Source organism: Phyllobates terribilis, unplaced genomic scaffold (assembly GCF_046119375.1).
Source record: "Phyllobates terribilis strain yellow unplaced genomic scaffold, ASM4611937v1 Scaffold_9__5_contigs__length_417890890, whole genome shotgun sequence".
Taxonomy (NCBI): Eukaryota; Metazoa; Chordata; class Amphibia; order Anura; family Dendrobatidae; genus Phyllobates; species Phyllobates terribilis.
In genome coordinates this window covers 176,358,703-176,367,417 of record NW_027362769.1, presented here as the reverse complement: position 1 = coordinate 176,367,417, position 8,715 = coordinate 176,358,703, and positions in this window count along the sequence as shown.

Genomic DNA, 8,715 nt, shown 5'->3' with positions numbered 1-8,715 from the left:
CCCCGCCGAGTTGTAGCCAGATGCTATGACCTTCGTGAGCCCCGCCGAGCCACAGCAAACCAGGTTTGAGCGCGACGACGACCTTCACAACCCCGCCGAGTTGTAGCCAGATGCTATACCACACTCGTCGACCTGTACAGTTGCTCCCAGCAACCAGACTGCAATTGCCCCTAGCAACCAGACTGCAATTGCTCCCAGCAACCAGACTGCAGAGTGCCCCTAGCAACCAGACTGCAGTTGCCCCTAGCAACCAGACTGCAGCTGCCCGCACTCTCAAACCACATATAAGGCAGCGCTTGTCATTATCCTGGGGGATACTCGCTTTGCTGCGTCAAACACTGCACACCAGCAACTACTTTGCCGTTTTTCACAATCCACAGTTTATTACACGTCATAAACCGTATTTTCCATACAACATGTCCACGAGCCCAAGTGGCAGACCGGCCCACTTGGCTCTAATTACAGCCCCCCGCAAGGTAATAAAACAATGTCCATGAAAATGTCCATAACATAAAGAGTATTACCTTTATCGGCTTTCAGCTGCTTTTAGTCCGCCACCACTGTGACTCTAAGGCTTGACCACACGTGGTCTCCAGCCCTCCACCCCTTAAGGCTTACTGGCGTATTTCACATACCCAGGCTTCACCCTCCAGGACGCTTGTGTGGCACTCCGAGGCTTACTGGCATCCCCCACACTGTCACAGAGGGATCCAGGCTTCACCTCCACCGGAGTCCACCAGGATGCTTGTGTGGCACTCCGAGGCTTACTGGCATCCCACACACTCTCACAGAGGGATCCAGGCTTCACCTCCACCGGAGTCCACCAGGCCTCACCAGGCCTCACAGGAGCGGTGTTCCCCACACACACAGGGAACAGCCTCGTGCCTGACACACGGTGCCCACACAGGAGCTCCCAACACATAGGAACTCCTACACACCGGAACACCCCCACACAGGAACACACAGGGTTTTTATATCTTGCAGCACACATGCACACATCCACAGATAGGACCTTAACTGATCATAGAATCATTGAATCATAGAATGGTAGAGTTGGAAGGGACCTCCTGGGTCATCTGGTCCAACCCCCTGCTCAAAGCAGGATTCACTAAATCATCTCAGACAGATGTCTGTCCAGCCTCTGTTTGAAGACGTCCATTGAAGGGGAACTCACCACCTCTCGTGGCAGCCTGTTCCACTCATTAATCACCCTAACTGTCAAAAAGTTTTTTCTAATATCTAATCTGTGTCTCCTCCCATTTAGTTTCATCCCATTGCTTCTAGTCTTTCCTTGTGCAAATGAGAATAAAGATGATCCTTCTACAATGTGACAGCCCTTGACATATTTGTAGACAGCTATTAAGTCTCCTCTCAGTCTTCTTTTTTGCAAGCTAAACATTCCCAAATCCTGCAACCGTTCCTCATAGGACATGGTTTGCAGACCAGTCACCATTCTGGTCGCTCTTCTCTGAACTTGCTCCAGTTTGTCTATGTCTTTTTTAAAATGTGGTGCCCAAAACTGTACACAGTATTCCAGATGAGGTCTGACCAAAGAGGAGTAAAGACCGATAATGACTTCACGTGATCTAGACTGTATGCTTCTGTTAATACATCCAAGAATTGTATTTGCCTTTTTTGCTGCTGCATCACACTGTTGACTCATGTTCAGTCTATGATCTATTAGTATACCTAAGTCTTTTTCACATGTACTGTTGCTCAGCTCTATTCCTCCCATTCTGTATATGCTTTTTTCATTTTTATTGCCCAGATGTAGTACTTTGCATTTTTCCCTGTTAAAAAACATTCTGTTGGTTGCTGCCCACTGCTCCAGTTTATTTAGGTCTTTTTGAATCCTCTCTCTCTCTTCTCTAGTATTAGCTATCCCTCCTAGCTTTGTGTCATCAGCAAATTTAATCAGTATACCCTCAATTCCTTCATCTAAATCATTGATAAAGATGTTGAACAATACAGGTCCCAGGACGGAGCCCTGTGGTACCCCACTTGAGACATTCATCCAGCTGGATGTGATGCCATTTACAACCACCCTTTGAGTCCGATCACTAAGCCAGTTATGAATCCACCTAACAGTTGCCTGGTCCATTGCATACTTGGTCATTTTTTCAATAAGGATGGTGTGAGATACTTTCTCAAATGCTTTGCTGAAGTCAAGATATACTATATCTACAGCATTTCCCTGATCCACCCAGTCAGTGATTCTGTCATAGAAGGAAATTAAGTTAGTCTGACATGACTTGTTAGTTACAAACCCATGCTGACTCTGGTTAATCACTTCATTCTTATCCATGTACTTACATACATGTTGTTTAATAATTTGTTCAAAGATCTTTCCTGGTATAGAAGTCAGACTCACCGGCCTATAGTTCCCTGGGTCCACCTTCTTCCCCTTTTTGAAGATAGGAACAACATTTGCTCTTCTCCAGTCTTCTGGGACTTCTCCTGTTCTCCAAGAATTTTCAAAGATTATGGAGAGTGGTTCTAAAATTTCTTCTATGATCTCCTTCAGTACTCTGGGGTGTAATTCATCTGGACCTGGAGACTTGAACTCATTTATGTTAGCTAAATATTCCCTCACAATCTTTCTGTTTACAGATAACTTGGATTCCTCTATTCCTTTAAAAGGACAGTGAAGATCAGTTGATGTTACATTTTCTTTCTGAGAGAAAACACATGCAAAATAGGAATTAAAAAGTTCGGCCTTCTCAACATCCTCTCTTACCATTTCTCCATTTTCATCCTGTAAAAATCCTATAGCATCTTTGACTTTTCTTTTACTTTTGACATACCCCCAAAATCCTTTTTTATTGCTTTTGACAACTCTTGCAAGCCTTAATTCATTGTCAGCTTTAGCTAACCTGATACGTGCCCTACAGGATCTGCAGACTGCATTATAATCTTCTTTAGATATGCCTCCCTCTTTCCATTTAATAAACATTTCTTTCTTTCTTTTTAGCATGTGTTTAAGTTCTGTGTTCATCCATCCTGGTTTCCTTAAATGCTTCCCATTCTTCCTACTTTTCGGGATTGTTAACGATTGTGCTTTGAGAATCTCATTTTTAAAAATTTCCCATCCTTCCTGGACATTTTTGTCCTTAAGGACATCCAGCCATTGGATCCCTCCTATTCTCTTTCTGAGTCTCTTAAAATCTGCCTTTCTAAAATCTAACCTTGAAGTTTGAGTCTTCACATGTCTTCCTCCTCTAGTTATCCAAAATTCTATAATAGCATGATCGCTGCCTCCTAGTGTCCCAGCCACCTTTACCTCCTCAACCATTTCCTCCCTGTTTATAAGGATTAGATCCAAAGTAGCAGATCCCCTTGTTTTCTCCCCTACCTTTTGGAAGATAAAGTTGTCAGCAAGAGAGGATAAGAATTTGCTTGACCTGTTAGTTTTACTTGAGAGAGATTCCCAACAAATGTCTGGATAGTTGAAATCTCCCATGACCACTACGTCATATTTTTTGGAGAACTTGGTCATTTGATACATAAAGAGTTCATCCATATCTTCAGCTTGCCCAGGTGGCCTGTAGTAAATGCCTACAATGATGTCCTTTCCGTTGTTCTCTCCTTGTATTCTTACCCAAACAGTTTCCACAGAACTCCCAGTCTCTGAAGCTTCAATCTCTGTGCAGATATACGCTTTTCTAACATACAATGCGACACCTCCTCCTCGTTTATCAAGTCTGTTTCTTGCAAATAAGTTGTATCCTTTTAGCCTTTTATTCCAATCATGTGTATCGTCCCACCAAGTTTCAGTGATTCCAATGACATCATATTTCTTTTCCTGCATTAGTAGTTCCAATTCTCCTTGTTTGTTGCCCATGCTTTGTGCATTTGTATAAAAACATTTTAGTTTGTGATTGGTTTCTCTTCCTCCCATGTCATAGTCATGTGTCCACACCCTCTGTGTGCATAAGGACCTGTGTGATGTCACGGTAATGTGACCCGTCAATTAAAGGGGAAGGTACATGGTCATTCAAACACACTGAACCATTAAAGGGATGTCTGCTACATCACAGCCCCTTACTAAAAACCAGAACGGCCATAAACCAGCAGATTCTTGCCAGGGACGTCAGACGCATGCACACCTCGCTGCGTGGAAGAATCACATCTAATTTCCGGGGAGCTGTCCCCCCCACAGAATCTGAGACCATCACCTCGTGGCGCAGGTTTTGCTATCACTTATCCCTTTTATTTTAATAATTGTTTTAGGCATATATGTAAATTGTCTCTTTTATAATATATTGTATATCTTTTGTAAACACTGCCCACTTTCGGGAGTAAATCATTATTATTTACCAGCTTCATTCTTCTTGTCCTATGTCGAGCAAACACGTTCCTCACCCGCTAATTCACGTTACCTAACGGGTACCCGATCCACCTGTTAAGCGATCGGTGGTGGCAGTATACCAGTATTTATATGATATTGTGGTTTGAGGGTGGCTGGTTGGAGGTATATATACGTTCCTGGAAGGAACTGGTGGTATATATACGTCCTGTCACATCACGTGCCACAATAGTCGACATATATTAGAGCAGCTGCGCCTGTGCTTATTCTTGGTCAATACCGTGTTTGACCAGTAGGATAAGGGGGCGCCAGAGGGCTGCAAGGTCTGACCAAGTGTCGTTTTCCTGATAATTGGTGGCAAGCGGTGGGATCATAGGACATGAGTGATCTGGTTTGAGCAATCATTCCTCTCACTAAAAACTTGCACGGTTCTTACCTGGACCCAGCACAAAAGTTTTAAGATCGAACTCAGTGTTTATTAGATCTGAGACAATACTGTATGTGTAGCAGTTACCCCTACCCTGCTTCGTTTTTTCTTTTCTATCTTTATTTTGGTGATCATGGTCGTAGTTGGGGAGCTCTGGTACAGCCAGCAGAAAAAAGACACTCTTATTGGAATATGTATAACCAGAGCCATTGACCCCCTCGGCAAAAACAAAGAGCAAATGGCTGCTGCACTGGCGCAACTGGAGACCGAGCAAGCCCGTCTCCAGACCTCAGCAGGGCCAGGGGTCAGCCGAGATATGGACAGTACTGCTGCAAGGGTCCCACCTGTAGCCGTACGCCGCTTCAGCGACCAGGGCAGCGTGGACCCCTATCTGCAGATGGCTCTACAGCAACTTCCTGCAGAGGATCATGAAGGACGGCCGAAAGTAATTCAGCAGCACCAGGAGGCTGCCGAGCGGCGAGCGGAGGCCGAGAGAGCCGAGCGAGCCGAGGCCGAGAGAGCCCAGCGAGAGGCCGAGAGAGCCGAGCGAGAGGCCGAGCAAGCCGAGCGAGAGGCCCAAGCCCAGAGGGCCCATGAACTGCAGATGGCCCAACTCGGGATCCCAGCATCCACCTCACGGAACGGTGAGACCAACAATGCGACCCCATTTAAACCCCGTCCAGAGCATTTTCCTGTGATGGAAAAGGACGGCGACCTCAACACCTTTCTGAGGGGTTTTGAAAAGACTTGCAAACAGTACCAGCTGCCTGAGGGCCAGTGGGCCCGATACTTAACTGCAGCGCTGCGAGGCAAAGCTCTGGATGTGTTTGTGGCTCTTCCTCTGAGCCTCGATGGGAACTAGGATGCCATTAAGCAGGCCCTAATCCAGAGGTTCCAACTGACTCCTGAGGTGTACCGTAAAAAGTTCCGGAACCTCCAACGTGTACCGCACGACAGTTACAGCGATGTGGTGCATGGGCTCCGAACCAACTTTGAGCAGTGGATCCAAGGACTGTCAGCGACCACCTTTGAGCAGCTAAAGGATCTGATGGTGAAAGACCAGTTCCTGCATCTTTGTCCGACTGAGGTACGGCAGTTCGTGATGGATCGGGAGCCACCAGATGCCAATAAAGCAGCGCAGATCGCAGACACCTACGAGGCCAACCGGAGACCAGAGGTGCGGAAGCCGGTCGTCACCAGTTGGAAAGTGGGTAAGCCATCAACCACCATCCCTGCCCCTGCCAGCCGACCTTCCGGAGGCCTATTTCCCGTTACCAATGCCCGGCCTGCATCTGATGCCCGCAGGTGTTATTTCTGCAACCAGACTGGTCATCTCAGCGCCACTTGCCCAGAGAAGCAGAGGAAGAACCCCCCATCCAAGGCCCCTGTGCCTAATGCATCAGTTCTTTTGGTGGGTGGGCCGGTTGGGAGGGCTTGTGAAAACTAGCAGTCTGTCAGGGTGGGGGACACTGTCACTGTAGGCCTCAAGGATACTGGGGCCGAACGAACCCTCCTCCGACCCGAACTGGTGTCCGCTGAAGCGCTTATTCCGGGAAAGACCCTGACTGTCACCGGGATTGGGGGCGTCCGATGCCACTTGCCCATGGCCTGGGTTTTTATTGATTGGGGTGCAGGGAGTGGGGTGAAGGAAGTGGGAGTATCTGAAAATCTACCTGCAAATGTTTTGTTGGGAACTGATTTGGGGAGGATGTTTGCTTTTTATGTCCCTAACACCCCTCCCCGATCTGATACGGTTGGTAAGGTTAATGCTGATACTGCGAATGTCAATGCTTTACCTGCTGCTGATGACGATGATGATGATAATGCTGATGATGATGATGATGTGTTAGAAGATACAGGAGAAATCAGCCATGTCACCCTGCGGGGTGAAATTGCTGAGGATCCCCTAGCAGGAACAAGTGTCAGTGCTAAGAATAATGGGGAGAGGCACGGGGACCATGAAGCAGGTGGTGCTGTGCCAGTGACCAGTGTCACAACAGATGGTGACCTGGCTGATGGTAGCTGCCCAATACGTAGCACTGTGCCTGAGGTAATGCCTGAGGATGGGGAAGTAGTACTCATAGCCGCGCAGGCTGATGGGACGGTGTTATTCCCCGGGGAGACGGTCTATATAGCCACTGTTACCCGCAGTCAGAGTGCCCAGAACGCAAGTAACACCCTGCCTTCTGGACCTTCCTCGGACAGAGGAATAACAGACTCAGGTAAGGACCCAGAGCCGGTCCCAGAGGGTCCCAGTGAGGACGTGGTCTTAACCTCACTTCTGGCTTCCTCCAGCCAGGAGTTTCAAGCAGCTCTGCACTCAGATGCTAGCCTAGGGACGTTAAGGAGCCTCGCTGAGAAGCCCACCTCCGAGTCTGATAAGGAGAGGGTATTCTGGGACCAAGGGAGGTTGTACCGGGAGACCGTTCCCTGTACACCCCAACAGGAGTGGCTGAGGGAAAGACAGCTGGTCGTCCCGTACCAATTCAGGGATGAGTTGTTGCGGATCGCCCATGAAATTCCACTCGCTGGACACTTGGGGGTCAGCAAAACCAAGGCCCGGCTGTCTCACCACTTTTATTGGCCCAAAATGAGGACGGATGTGGTGAACTAATGTCGCTCCTGTACCACGTGTCAAAGAGTGGGAAAGTCAGGGCCGGCTCCCAAAGCCTCCCTGATCTCTTTGCCAGTGATAGAGGAGCCTTTCCAGAGGATTGCTGTGGACATTGTGGGACCACTGGCCATACCCAGCAGCTCTGGAAAACGTTTCATCCTTACCGTGGTAGACTATGCTACCTGGTATCCGGAGGCAGTAGCCCTGTCCTCAATTAGGGCGGATAAGGTGGCGGACCCCCTCTTGGCCATCTTTTCGCGAGTAGGCTTTCCCAGGGAGATGCTTACCGACCAGGGAGCCCAGTTCATGTCACGCTTAATGGAGGCCCTCTGTAAGAAAATGCAGGTGCAGCATCTGGTATCGAGCACGTATCATCCCCAAACCAATGGTTTGTGTGAGCGATTCAACGGTACCCTCAAACAGATGTTAAAAATGCTGGTTGAGACCCAGGGACGCGACTGGGAGCGTTACCTCCCACACCTGCTATTTGCTTACAGAGAGGTTCCACAGGCCTCGACAGGGTTCTCCCCCTTTGAGCTCCTGTATAGCAGGCGTGTCCGAGGACCCCTTGGGTTGATAAGGGAGTTCTGGGAAGAATAGCCGAGCTCCCCAGGAGTGTCCATCGTGGAGTATGTCATGCGCTACCAAAGGACAAGCTTCAGGCGGCCTGGAAAGGCCCGTACGTCATTCACCAACAGCTCAACCCGGTCACCTACGTGATCACTCTTGACCACGCGCGGGGTAGGCGGAAGGCTTTTCACGTTAATATGATGAAGGCTCATCAAGAACGTGGAGCCTGCATCCTACCGGTCTGCAGCCTGCCCGAGGATGGGGAGGACGAACCCCTCTTGGACATGCTGGACCAAGCGAAGGCCAGCGGGTCCCTAGAGGATGTAGAGATAAGCGCCTTGCTATCCGCAAACCAGAGGTCTCAGATGCGAGCAGTGCTGAAACTCTTCCAAGCAGTGTTCACCAACCTGCCTGGCAGGACTGAAGTGGCGATCCATGAAGTGGACACCGGGAATCATGCCCCACTCCGGCGGACAGCCTATCGAATCTCCGACGAGGTGCAACATGTCATGTGCCAGGAGGTCGAGGAGATGCTGAAGTTGGGGGTGATTAAGCGGTCCAAGAACGCGTGGGCCTCACTTGTAGTACTGGTGCCAAAGAAGGACCGGACCATCCGGTTCTGTGTGGACTACAGGGGGCTCAACGCTATCACAGCCTCTGATGCACAACCAATGCCACACATTGAGGAGCTGCTGGAGCGGTTAGCCAGCGCGAGCTATCTCTCCATTATGGATCTGAGTCGGGGATATTGGCAGATTCCCTTGAGCCCCGGGGCCCAGGAGAAGTCCGCCTTTATCA